Source organism: Corvus cornix, chromosome 1 (genome assembly GCF_000738735.6).
Source record: "Corvus cornix cornix isolate S_Up_H32 chromosome 1, ASM73873v5, whole genome shotgun sequence".
Lineage (NCBI taxonomy): Eukaryota > Metazoa > Chordata > Aves > Passeriformes > Corvidae > Corvus > Corvus cornix.
In genome coordinates, this window is record NC_046332.1 from 104,218,143 (window position 1) to 104,232,808 (window position 14,666).

The window sequence follows — 14,666 nt, forward strand, 5'->3', positions numbered from 1 at the left end:
TGATGTCCAAGCTGGGTCTGGACACTGAAGGACCAAAAAACTGAGCTGCATTGTAAAACTCTGCCTCGTACCCTGTGCAGGGGGACTTCACTATTCTTTAGGTAGGAACGCTATCATGTCACTAATTGGTTGAATTATTTATCAAATAATCAGGTGAGTTTGCATATAACTTTTCATTGAGTATTATTGAATTACAGGCTTGGAAGTATATCTCATAACAATGTTTTATATATATGTATCTGTCAGTGAAATGTTAAAAGCCTGACAACTCAAGAGGCAGAACTATAGTGATTTAAGAGGTCTTTTGTGTTTAAGTCTTTTAAATCTGATTTTTATTTACTGGTCAGTCTACTGTACATTTGAATTTTTCTACTTGCATAGTACATTGATTGACTGTTAAAGACAATTGTGTTAGCCAATAAAGCCAAAGTGATGAAGAATTTTCCTATGCTTGCAGTATGGCAAAATCTGCTTGGCTTGGCACTGTCCAACTCTAGAGAATTACTTTTATAATATAGAAGTATAAGGGTTAGTATATGGCTTAATAAGATGTAATAAAGAGCACAATGATGTGGCCCCAGGTTCTCAAGACTACTTTTACTGCTTGACAGGCTAGGGAGGATCTCCTCTCTCAGAGAGTTGTGTAGGCATCGTCAGCCAGAGTTTAGGCTCCACTTGCCCTCATTACCGTGCTGGAGGCAATTAAAATGAAATCTGATGAACTACTGGGGATGAGGGCTGGATGCTGTAAAAACTGCAGAAGGGCAGGCGGCAGAGCTGTCCCAACCAAAAGCCACTGGAGCACAAAAAAGAGTGAGAAAAGATCCGCCTGCCTGTCAGCCTCCCTCTTCTCCTCTTCCCCAAGTCCATGCCTGTCTCAGCCCACTCTTTGCTTTTCAATTGCTTTTAAGCATTTTCCAGAAGAGTTTTTTATAGGATAGTCCTTGTGCCATGCTTGAGTTTGTTCTTCAGCTCAGCACACAATGTACTTCATGAGCTTGATCGAGCACTTATTCCAGGGCTGTTTGGGCACAGGGACTGTGCCGGGGCCTTGTACATCACCACCGGGCTTTTCTGGGCTAAGTGCTCCATTTCATGGGCTCAGCCCTGACCAAGTTTCCTGACACTGCTTGGGTGGCCACAAGCAGTGGCACTGGCCCACTTCAAGGCAGCACCAAGCCTGTGAGCATCGAGCAATTTCCCCTGGTGGGGACAATGGGTGATGTTGGTCTTGGTGCATATTTTGGATGATGCTCTGTGGTGACGCAGCCCCTTGCAGGCCATAGCTCTGTGCAGGCCACTCTCCACACAGCTCTCGGGTTTGGGGTGGCAGGGTGTCTTCAAAATCCTGCCTCAGTTCTGTCTCCTACTTTACAGTGCAGCCTTACAACATTTCTAAGGGCAAAAGCAAAGGTTTCTGTGCAGGAAGATGGATTAACAAAGCAAAGGTTGGGGTCAGAGCATGAAACCAGCCTCAGCACAAGGGAAATGTTTTGCTTAATTCTCATGGGCTTATCAGCACCTTGGAAAGATGTTTCAACAATGTCTACAGAGCACCCTGAGCAATTCAGGGTTTAACTGCTGCAGTGAGAGCCTGCTTCACTAATCAGACAATTTAATCCCATTTAAAGTGTAATATATATTAATAAAAAAGAAAAGAAATTAAAGATACCCGAGGGATTCCTCAGCACAGCATTATACTTTATTAAATATAACATCAAAGTTGGAAGTTACTGAGAATCAAGAGAATGTGTTACACTAAGTTGTGATCAAAGAAAGAGATATAATGATACAATTTTAATAATCCACAAGCACCAAAGCTGAAACACTTTTATGTATGAGGTTAGACACATACACAGATGCATTAACTGTGGTTGTGAACTGAGATGCACATTATAATACATGTCTCTAAACACTTTATCACATCCATATTTACTGTCCAAACTGTAAACAAAGCTTGGGAAAAGGCTTCAAAGGGGATTTTAAACTTTTTCTACCACAAAGTGTATTTAACATACAGGTGCTGCTGCAAGCAATGACCAGTTAGGTTGTTTTATATGGATAGTCCTCTTCTGAAATATGAGTAGCAGACATTTAAGTATAGAAATATGAAAAATTATGGTGTTACAACCTCTTTGACACTAAGAGAATATTTGGGTAAAACCAGGAAAAAAAATTACCTTCTCAAAAACAACAATTTGGGAAACACAAATATGTGAATTTATGCCATGATATGCAATAAGAAATAAAAAACTATTGTAGGATATGAAGTTGCCAAACTGGGTCAGGGGAATGCTTTACAACTTGACAGATTATTTCTTCTGGGAGAAAAACCTGAGTGCACGAGACCTGTCTGCCTTTGCAACTTCCTGGGGCACGTGTGTGTTACAGCCCAGTCCTTTGAGGGGGTCACAGAGCCATGTCTTCTCAGAGTACACCCCAATCAACCCTGGGGCTTAAGGGGCTATTTGCTTTCTCTTGGGTGTCTAGAGCACCCAAAAAGGCTGTGTTTGCAATTCTGCCACTGAGTTCTACTTTTACACATCTTTTTTTTCTTTTCAGCAAAGCACACATACCATATGAATCAGCCACTCTCCATATCATGGCATTTTAAATGAATAAAATGGTGCTTTTATAGGTCTGTGCTGGGAAACAATGCACTGATGCTGCATCTCAAAAACATCTGTGTGTTTTGTGGAATAGGGCTGCTCTTCATCACACAACACATGTGCTTTCATGTCATTCTGCTAGAATGGGCCTTCAGTGGTTTGCACTGAAGAGAAGAGAGGAAAATACAGAGTGATGTCTGAATAGGATGACAGAGAAATTAGAAACTCTTTAGAGTTGTAAATCAGTAATAGATTTTACAAAACATTAGTACCAGTACTGTTATAAATGAATTTATATATATGGGCACAATGCAGGAAGTCTGTAAGTCTGTGCTATGTGAGTGTATATAAAAATGTCAGAAATACGAATTATTTTTTAAAAAATTGAGTCTCAGGGTAAAAACTCTGACCTCAGTGAGTTCATTGAGTGATTAATGTCTGTGGGGCCAGCATTTTACTCCATCTGGATAACAGCACATAAAGTTTGCTGATTTAAAACTATTTGGGACACACAGTTTCTTCTAGAAGAAAGAAATTTCTAGCCTCTGGTATTTTCAGAATCTGCCCTGTCCTCAGTCATTTGCATAGGACTGACTCTGTTTGCTCTTGTTTATCAGATACTCAATTTTCATATTTTTAAACATTTCAAGAGTGATTTTATCACTGTTTCAGAATTGCAAAGTAGCTTTTTCAACTTGCCCTTTCCAGATATGGTTCTATTAATCATTAAAATAAATTTGATATGTTCTATCGAACTAAGTGTAGCCTTATTTATGACACTGAGGTCATAAATATTTTTGTCTCTGTAAATGTTTTTTGTCTCTCCTAAATGTCTTCATGATAAGGCAGAAAAGTTTTGTGTTACTGGAGTGCCAGGGGAAGCTGTTGGTGCCCATGGCAAGGTCGATGCTGTTGGGCTGCAGGGTGCCTGGGGAGGATACGGGTGGTTCACCACTCGCACATAAAGCTGCTCAGCAAGAAGAAAGTCTGTGCTTGGCTGTGTACCTTCCATTAAATTAAATTTTGCCTAGCAAAACAAAGAAATCTATTGTACTGACCAAGAAATTACAGTACATTTCTTGGACAAGTCAAAAAGGTGGGAAGACTCAAGCCACCATGCTAACTGAGGCCAGTAATAAAAGCACTTGCATCTTGCTTGTGCAAACTCCAGCAGTGTTACAGCCCTGCAGAACTGCCTCTGCCTGCAGCTGTGTCTTTGCCTCTGTTTTGGGATGACTCAAATTGCTCGCTGGGCTGAGCAAGGAACAAAACTTACCACTATGGGGAGTGCAGCACAGAGGGAGGGCTTGGCAGGAAACAGGGCACCCCTATGCTTCCCAGAGAGGAATCATAGAATCCCTTAGGCTGCAAAAGATGGTTAAGCTACACTGCCAAGTCCACCACCAAACCATGTTGCTAAATGCTACATCCACAGGTCTTTTAAATACCTCCAGTGATGGTGACTCAACCACTTCCCTGGTTCCACCACCAGTTCCCACTTTAGCAGTGGGTACAATGCACCTCTTCACGGTGTCACGCACAGCTCCGCTCAGTTAAACATCCTGCCTCCTTAGGGAAGCCTGCCTGTGGAAAACCTAATGGAATAGGGAGCAGGAAAGCACTTGGCCTGGAGAGGTCTATAGAAGCACTGGGCACACTGTGGTTTGCACAAGCACTGAGACAGTGGCAGGAGGACTGGTGTGCCACCTCCCCAGCTGCCAGGGCTCATGCATTCATGCAGGGCTCCTGCCAGGGCTCTTGCACTACCCTCGCTCCCGTGCACGGGTGCAGACGCCCATGTGCGCTGTGTGTACACACGGTGAGTGCATGTGTGTGCTGTGCTCTGCCCACCAGCTTCTCCTTATTCCTGCTGCCTCCTACAGCCAGGCAAATCACCACCAAGCAGGAGTGGGAAGCAAGCAGGGTGCCCCCTTCCCAAGCCACCCCAGATGAGCTAATTCCCTGGAAAGTATAGCTTGCAGCAGCAGCATGTGGAAGCACTACCTCATCCCAGCCTTCGACAGTGGAAAGGTGTCAGGTCATTTTAGAGACAAGATGGGAACATTCCTCCTCCTAACCTGGGTAGAAGTAAAATATCATGGTCTGACTTCAGCTTAATAATTATTTCAGCTCTTCAGAGTATGATAGAAGGGCAAAATATGGAATCTTCCTTTAGTGAACAATTTCATTCTTTCAGCTGGGTTTTCTATTGTTCTGCCTCAGTTCAGTGACAGCCAGCAGCTCAAACCTGCTTGCACATTAGTCCTTGCACGAACAACATGTGTTGAGGCAATCACTGTGGCTGTATTCAGCATGCTTATTCAGCTTTGTTTTAATAAATCCAGTAATAGACTTTCAGAGGCAATGAAGGAAAAAGAATAATTTGGAAACAAAGCTGTTGAAAAGAATACAATGCACATGAAGTAGAGAAGAATGCGATTTTGGAAGTCTGTGCAGCTGTTTTATTTCTTTAGAGGATTTTAATCAACCTGGTTACACAGGGAAGCAAAGGAATTTTAAAAACAGTATGGTGATAATCGGTAGAGAAAACAAAGGGGTGTTTTCCCTTTCTCACATCCCTCACTTTTGTTTTCTCCCTTTCATGTGATTTTACAAGTAAAAGTATCATATTAGCTCATTTTAATTAAAAAAGTATCCATGCTAGGGTTTTGCTAGAGAAGCAATTTCAGTCTTTGTCCACTGTATCATTTAATCAAAGATACCTTAAACGCTTTCAAGATTGCCGTAGCTGCACCAATCCAACTGCCATCAGTATAATGGCTTTCCCAGGGGATTGGAAAAAAACCTATAATTGGACATGAGCCCATCCTTTCAAGTGGGATTAGCTGCTCTGCTGCAGTCTTCCCCTAAATTTCAGGGTCTGCTGTTCTTCTCTTGTTCCTTCCGTACTTACTGCTGCAAAGCAACCCTCCAGTGCCATCTTTAGAGCTGAGCTATACAGGCACAGCCAAGGAAAGGAGTGTGGAGCTGCACTCCTGCAAAAGGCCGCCTTTCTGCATCACTGGGAGCAATTGGTGTCTGGTTAAAAGTGGGGGTGACGCTACACCATTCCGTACAAAAGAGAAGTGTATGTGTGTGTATGTGTATGTATTGGGACTTTGGGAATTTGGGAATTTGGGAATTTGGGACTTGTCACTCCTAAAGGCTTTTGGATGGATTTTTCCAACAGCCTCTTCCTACCTACACCCTCTCCCCAGTGGTGTGCATATCAGAGCCCTTAAGCAAAGCACCAGCAGCATTTTCCCTGTCCCAGCAGCCATATCCCACCTGGAGGCCTGAGGCTTGGCTGCTCTCTTATCCTGCAGCCCTGCTGCGTGCTGACCCTGCAGCACAGCCGACTCACACAGCCCTTCCTGCAAGCCCCCTGCAAGCAGGGCCTTTCACCACGGTGCAGACACAGAATGGCTTCCCCGTGGTGCGCCAGAGGATCAAAGGGCCCTCAGGCACACCCCTGTGAGCAAAGGATCACAGAAATCTTGAAAAATGTGGGACTTCACATGCTGCCTTGCTCTCTGCCTGCTTTTATACATGAAAGAGTATTTGCTCCCTTCTATCCAGAACCCAGAGTTGTCCCTATACACACCATTTTTCCTCTGTTACATGTTAAATGGAGAAATTTAGGTCAAAATTTAGCTTTGTCTTCTCTGTCAATAATAATGGCTCCCTAACTAGTTTTTTCAACCGTCCCCCAGTGTCAAAACTTTTCAGAGCCTAACTTTTAGTGGACTGGTGTTTGCAAATTATTCAAGTGTTTACACTGCCAAAAGCAAAGGAAGTCCAAAAGAAGAATGCTTAACTTGGGTGGGGGAAGGTCTACATCAGCACCAAGACCACAGGCACACTGTTCCCCTTCTCCCAACCCGTACCACGTCCGGGTCACCAGCAGCAGATGTGGCAGCACCGAAGCACCTAAGTGCTGACCAGCTTCCAGAGCAAAGGAGTGCCCAAGGGACCAAGGGATGTTTTAGCTGGAGAGAGATGATTTCACACATGAAGATATGGGCTTCCATAATGGCTGATGTGAGTTTGATGCCTGCTGTGGAAAACTTTTGTTTTAAGGCATTTCCAGATCAGTTTGTTGGGCTTGTGTTATATTAGGTGACAGCTCAGGAAACAAAGACAGATCAGGTGGAATTGAAGGTGACAGGTCCTTCTCTTGGAGTGATTGAGTGAAATGTCCTTGGTGTCAAGAGGACAGTGGGGGAGGCTCCAAAAGAAAGAACAGAAACACTGAATGTCTCCTCATCAGAGTTAAATTTCCCACAGTTTCAGAAGGCACATGAAGACTGCCTAAGACTGGCTTGGTTCTGCTGGTGCAGAGGGTGGATATCACCAACAAATACAAGTTAGAAGGAACATTTACTTCCTAAAAGAGCTGGCTTTGGTATGTGTGAATTTAGAAATAATTTCCAGATAATTCTCACAGGAATTAACTAATCACAATTATGTAGTGCAGGAACTGGAAGAGCCCTGCCCTCTGGATCCAGACAACATGTAAGAGGTAGGATTCAAGTGTGGCAAAACAGAGAAGTGAAACTGTGATAGAGCTCTTGAACGTTTAAATGCAAGAGGGCATCAGCCAAAATGCCACATGAAGTGAGAAACAGAAAGGTGATTCTCAAGCTGATGTGGGAAGAGGCTTCAGGAGCTAGAAAAACATGCATGATGTAGGAAATCAAGATTGTAATTGTCATACCATCCCAGAGGAGCACTTCACAGGGGCAATGTACAGCAGTGCAAGAGGGGATGTATAAATGGACAGCTACAAAGCAATGGACTATTTGCCATTTTAAGCTGTAACATAGCTGAAGACCTGCTGCCTCAGATCCCTGCCACGGAAAGAGAAATGTGCCTGAAGGCAGGGACTAAAGGAGGAGCCAGGCTGGCTCAGGGCATTAATATAACAAGCAGCAGATGTGTGATTAGGTGTGTGCTTTGTTTTGTGGAAAATGAAGCGAAACTGGAACACTTTCCTTATGCATCACTGCAAAAAGTTCAAAAGAAAAAGAGATAAAACATTTGCCATCAAAGGCAAGAGGAGATAACTTTGGCAAGACAGCTGATATGAACTCTACTCTTAGCTCTATAGTGACAACCTCAGTCTGGAAAGTTACTTGAAAAAAAGGCAAGCATCCAGTCCTCCTTCGATAGTCACTGTTTTCTCTTTCTGCTATTTTCATACCTGATATACTTAATGAGAAAATGTCACAAATTTCTTGTAGCAAAGACAGTGAACGTGTTGAACCCTCTATGAGCTATAGCACAGTTCACATGAAATATGAAAATTAATACCTAGCAGCAAACTAAAATCTTTAAAGAAAAGATTGAGAACACATTTCATCTTCTTCTAGGGTTTTAATATTTGCATGTTGGAAATATTGTAGTCTTTCATTGTGAAGACTAAGAGGACACCCCTACTGTTTTCCAAAATTTTGTTCGCACCAAGATTCTCCTAGGAAGTCCTGAGAGAGCAAGGATTTGAAGGACACAGTGCTTTGTCCCTTGAATATGTGCTCAACCATGGATAGGGTTTTTTTTGGAGCTGTCTTACATCTTTCCAAACAATGATGTTTCATACTTGACAGAAATGGTAGCACTCCTAATCATCCACATTTAATTCTGGGCAGCTTTATTAATAAAGTGCTTATCTTAATGCCCCATGGGAAAAAAACCCAAAAGTTTTCCAAGCGAAAATAGATATAATGTGCTGACAGAATGTTAAAATATAATTGGTAATTAGTGTGCACTGGGATTTAAAAATATAGAGCAAGAGTCAGAGTTTGGGAAAGGATTTGAGATGCACAGTAACAAAAGAGAACAATGATTTTTCTTTCTCTGATGTCTCTTATAAGATGAATTTTCCATGAGCTGTTTTCTTTGAGGATTTGAAATCTTCCATGGAGGGTTGGCATCTGGAAATTGTCCCTTTCCATCTGGTTGCTGCTTCCAAGTCTTGAAAGATTTAGATGCATTTGGCTAGTTCCCTTGTGTGAACGGCTCCCGTGAGTTCTTCCTCAGAGTTTTTCTTACTACCAATGGGATGAATTTATCTAATTTACTGCAATATAAGAAAACAGAGAGATACCAGAAGAGCAGCTGGAGTTTAAATTAGCAAGGGATGTCAAGGACAACAAGAAGGGCTCCTATAAAGAATTGAAAAAGGAAAACTTAACAAATTGGGAGCTTGCTACTAAGTCCACCTAGAGACTGAGGGACAAAGGACAAAGTGGAGGCAGTCAGTGCCTTTTTGCCTTTTTTGCTGTGCAAGACTGCCTTCAGACTCTCCTGCTCTTGAGGCTGGTTGCAGTCTCCTTTGCAGCAATACCCAGAGGAGAGGAAGACAGAGTAAGGGAGCACTCAAGCAAGCTGGGCATACCCAAGCCAGATGGTCCAGATGGGAAGTCTCTAGGAGCACCAGAGGAGTGGGCCAACATCACCTGAATGTGGCTGCTCTACAGCAGCTTTGCAAGGGCATGACAAAGTTTATGGAGTGAGTCCTCTTGGAGGTCCTGCGCTGGTGCTTGAATGTCAAAGGGTGATTGGAAACAGCCTGCACGGAGTTACCAGCAGCATATTGTGCCTGATGAAACTGATTGCCTTCTGTGATGAGCCAGATGACTCACAGTGAGGAGCATGGTGGAGCCTGTGTATTTTGACTTCAGCAAAGCCTTCAGTGTGGTTTCTTGATAGCCATATTGGTGAGATATGTTTGGCTGGTGAATGGATAATTGCCTGGACTATGTGTCTTAAAGGATTTTAATCAGCAGTACAATGTGCATCTAGTTGATTGTCACTGTGATAGTCTTCAGGGATTGATATTTGGGACAGGACCATTTTATGTCTTTAAATTACCTGGATGATAGGACAGTGTGCACTACTCAGAAAATTCACACCTGATGCCAAGTTGTGTAGAGGGAGATGTTTCTAGACTGGAGCAATGCATTGATTGACCCTCGTGAAGTTCAGCAAAGGGAAGTGCAAAATCCTGCACCTGGGAAGGGAGAATCTCTGCAACCATCTGGGTCAGGGACTAAGTGATTAGCAGGCAACCTTGCAAAAAGGGAGCTATCAGTTTGGTGCTACAAGCTGATTCAGTGAGCAGTGTATCCCTGTGGCAAAGGCAGCCAATCACATCCTGCACAGTTTTAGCAAAACCATACCCAGGGGTCCTAGGAAATGACTATTCCCATGTATTTGGCATTCGTGATGCTGCATTGAAAGTTCTGCATCCAGTTTTGGGCTCCCCACTACAAGAAAGATATGGACCTCCTGGAGCAAGTCCAGCTCCAATCCCCAAGATGTTCATGGGGCTGGAGCACATGACATAAACAGAAGACCATGGGAACTGGTTTTTTCAGTAGAAGACAAGGCAAAGGGGAGAGTTTATTGCTGTCCACAACTATTTAATGGGAGGGTGTAGAGAAGACAGACCCAAACTCTTCTCACAGGGGTGCAGTGATAAGAGGCAACAGCCAGAAACAGGGATAAGGAAAACTGTAAGAAAATAGTAAAAAAATCTTCAGTGTGAGGAAGATCAATGACACAAATGCCTAAGGAGATTGTGGAGTCTCCATCCTAGGAAACACAAACTCAACTGCAGGCAACTTAGGCAACCTGCTCTAGATGGTCCTGCTTTGTGTGGGAAGTGGACTGGAGACTGCCAGAGTTCTCTTCCAACCTGAAATATTCTGAGATTCTCTGGCAGTGTTAATCCTGTAATAGGAATACTGTGTGAAACTAGAAGATGGTGGTTTAGAGACCAACATAAAAGCAACTCTTTGGTTAGCCATGTAGGTATGGGGATGTTGAGAACATTTGAGATTCAAAGGTAGACACAAGACCACTTTGGGATTTGTTTGACATGGTGAGCCAGTCATGCAAGAGGTGGGGGAAGGAGCTCATGCAGGGACCAAGCATAATGACTGGGAAGCTATTAAGAGCCTTATGGAAAATCCTGACTTGTTGCATGGTAAATGCTGTTCACATAAAATTACAAGTGAGATATGTGAGCACCTTTTGTGAGAGAGATCAGCATTTCATGGTTGATAACTGTCTCCAGAGTGAGCTAGACTAATGTGCCACATCCAACGCTCCAGAGCCCTGAAAGCAGTTCCGATCGAGACCTAAACAATCCCTTTGAGAAAGAGCAGGTGGTTCTTTCAGCTGTTCTCCTGTACAAATAGTAATTCCTGAAAAAACACAAAGTGAACAACCTTAAAAGATGGCTTATTTAGTGAAGTAAATCTTCAGAGTTTTCACTTGAAGAGCAATGGTTTTTAAACTGACTTTGAACAAATAGTTTGTGAGACTGTTTATTGTGAACTGACTGTAGTCAGTGGCTTGCTCACTGTAGCACTAGCTCAGATGTTTGCCTTGTATGTCCAGTATGACACCCAGCCTGTTCTCAGTGGCCTAAATGTATGGTGCTGATCCTCTTCTTTGGCGAGAGGCTCTAATTAGTACTGCATTTCTCAAAAAAAAAAGCATTTTCTTTAATTGCAGAAGAAAATTAATTAATTCTGGGAATTAATTTTCATGATAACAAGTAATATTTCAACACATTATTATTTATTATCTAGAAAATGGCTGGCAGCATCATGTCACAGGCTAGTTTTTCCTAGTTGTGACTTGCAAAATTCTTTTTTGAGAGAGGCTGCTAATGCACTCTGGCCATTATCACATACCTAATAATTGCAAAGGACATAACTACTTGACTTCAGGATTTTCTTTAGTAAAATTGCTATTCTCAGAATTCTGAAAGGGCTGTGTCAAATGGAATCCTAGAATGCTTCTCCATAAACCCATTTTTATCAGCAAGCTCACAATACTGTTTGTGTCTCTGCTGACATATATTGATTCTAACTTTCCACGACAGAGATAATGGCTTTGCTAATGGCACAGTAAGTATCACAATTTACATCAGCTATAAATCATCAAGTATCTCTAGAGCATATAATCTACCACGAATGAGCTGAGTCATAAATTGTGTGCCTGTTACATTTGTGTCAGTCCAGCAAACCTATATCACTTATCTCACCCCAGCCTACACATTTCAAAGTGCTACAGGGGAGGAAGAAAAAAAAAATACGACAGATAACTCTAGAAATTGATTTTCAGACATGTAACAACACATCTAAGAAAGGTCAGCAAGTAAACTCCTTCTTGGGGTTGTTGGCAAAATAAAGCAAAATTGACACAAACTAAAAAAAAAGGATGACAGCAAATTCATCTATCTGCCCCCTGGCTTTCAAGCGCACCTGTGGCCTCATCATTAGGAGGAAAGACATGGAGCCCAGAGAGCACCACACACATGGACAATGCATTAAAGTGGACTTTTTGTCCTTCATCACGAGCAGGTGGTTTTGCCTTCAGAAGTAGTATGGCACTTTCCCAGCCTGCTGTGGAGAAGTTCTTCATGGGCAGCCAAGGAGTTAATTTAAATTATTTTCTCTCTGCTCCCTGCCAGGAAGATGAGCCTTCCTGGCCAGGGCAGAGGGCAGAGTGACCTGCTGCTGCAGGGGACACAAATGCAGTCTCAATTTTACATAACTGCTTAAAAAACTTAAGCTGTCATGCTTCAAGACCCAAGGACTTGACTGAATGGAGGGAGCAACCCTTGGCCAGTTTTCCACCAATCTCTGTCCTAACTGCTGTGCATTTTATCCATGTCTGACATTGACAAATGCAGTGGTTGTAAAAGCCTTCAGTAAAAGGAAAAGATTGAGGTAGGCAAGCAAATTAACACAAAGTTTAGCCTCCAGCTGTTCTCTGCTAAATGTTTTCCTGTCATTCTTTCTGCTGGGGCAGTGCTGCTTTGGGACTCAGGACTGTCTCTGTGATGTGCTCTGCCATGTGGGCTTTTAAATTAGCTGGTATCTGGTCAGACTCTGGTTTTCTCTCCCATGAGCATCAGCAGTTGTGAGCAGCGCACTTGTCAGGGTTTCTCTTCAGACTTTCAAAAGTTGTGCCTAAATTTGTCTTAGTACGTAGACTATATAATGTCAAAGAAGTCACATTGGGCTCTTGGATAGTTTAGTTTAGCTTTAGGGGGAAAACAGATCACTCTGCTGGATGGTTTATCAGGTTTGAAAAAATGAATTGCTCTCTTTTTGTGGGTTTATACAGGGCCTTGGTGGAATTAGCTATGCAAGCCTAGTTTTGCTGATCATGCAATCATAGATTAGTTTGGGTTGGAACCCAAAGTTGGGACCTTAAAGATCACCTAGTTCCACACCTCCTGACCAGGGATGCCATCCGCTAGATCAGGCTACCCAGAGCCCTCTCCAACCTGGCCTCAGTCAGAAACAGAAGCAGAACCAAGCCTGACTGCATGAGATGGAAAAACAGTTGACGTGAAGTGACTTGACATGAGTTGATGAAGTGAGTCTACAGAACAGGCAAGTGCAGTACTGCCTTTCAGCATAGCTTGAGTGGCAAGCTGGCTCCATGCAGAGTATTTTTAAATGTTGTGATATTTGTCTTAGGCCAGGAAAACCCAACAGATCATCCCACCCATGCTGCAGAAAGGCTTTCAGCTAACTGTGGAGGATCCTCATTGCAGTTAGCAGGCTATACAATGCATACAGCTAACACTAACCTTGACAGGAACCTAACTGAGATATTTTGCAGAATAGGTGTTCACGAATAACAGTTCTATCTCTTGATCTTTGCAAGATCTCATTTTATTTAGAAGTATTTCTAATGGAAGTTGGTGCTGTTAGCATAGACTGTGCCTATGAAAAATTTGTAAACAACAACACTGACATAAATTAAATTGTTGAATAGTGAAACAATTGGCTTATTTTGTGCAGTGACCTTTGCTGAGACCCAGAAAAGCCATGAGAACCCCAGGTTACCCTGACTTCTTCAAAGTCATCATAAGATCCTTCACTATTCTGAGCAGAGATGCACAAGCCAGCACATGGAATTTTCTTATTTTATGCAATGCAGACAGTTAAGCAAAAATAAAATTCTGAAGACAGCACTAAGCACAAAATCTATAAATTCCCTTCACATTGGACCTGTGTAGTCATTTCTTTGGTGTTGAAGACATTTCATAGAAGTTTTGTTTGGTTTTTTTTACTTAAACTGTCCCCATATAAAGCTGCTGTCAAGCACAGGATTCCTGGAAACAAAAATTACTAACTAGAATGCCTTCACATTCACAACTATGTCATGTCATGTCAGGGGTTTCTGCTCTGCTGTGTATGTTCCATTTTAGAGTAATAACTCTTTTTCTTTGTAAATGAATAATATATGATATTTAATATTTGAATAGCCCCTCACACTGTAAAAGAAAGTATATTTTGAAGTGTTTCACTCTTAAATAATACTATAATTAGTATGTGTTTCATTAAGAAGTGTCTCAAGAACCTTCCTATTCCTCTTCCTAAGGAGCATTCAATCAAATTCAGTTATTCTGGGGCTGGAACATGAGAACTACTGTGATAGGTTCATGATGCAGTGTGCTTGCTGTGGAATGGGAGCATCCTAGCTCCACAGAGAGCCATAGATAATTAAGTAGAACTGCTCTCTTCACAAAATGTTTTTCATCTATGAAACAATGTACAGAATTTTCTCATTTCTTCTAGGAGCACTCAAAAAGAACTAAAACTCTTTTATTTTCTTTTTCTCCACCAAGATTGTTTTAGGTAGAGGCTATATTTCAACAAAAAATTTTCATTAAAAAAATAAAAAAGTTTTTGTTATAGTTGCCACCTCTTTTTGTTTCATCTTCAAAGTCAAATATTTTGCTTTGGGCCTTTACCCAAAGACTGCTATGATAAATAATAGATGCTATACTGTTTGTAAAATGTTATTTTTATGTTCTTTCTATTTCAGCAAATCCTGCCCTTTTCTAATATTAAGAAATCTCCATGATTGGTATCTAAAAATATTTTTCAGCACAAGAAAAATGATCTTCACTTTCCTTTACTCATTTGTTCTTGACTAAAGTTTATGGGTATATTTCAGCTGAAAAGGAATTAATACCATCATTGGGACTCCCCTGATACCACTGCAAAGAGCTGTGGGTGG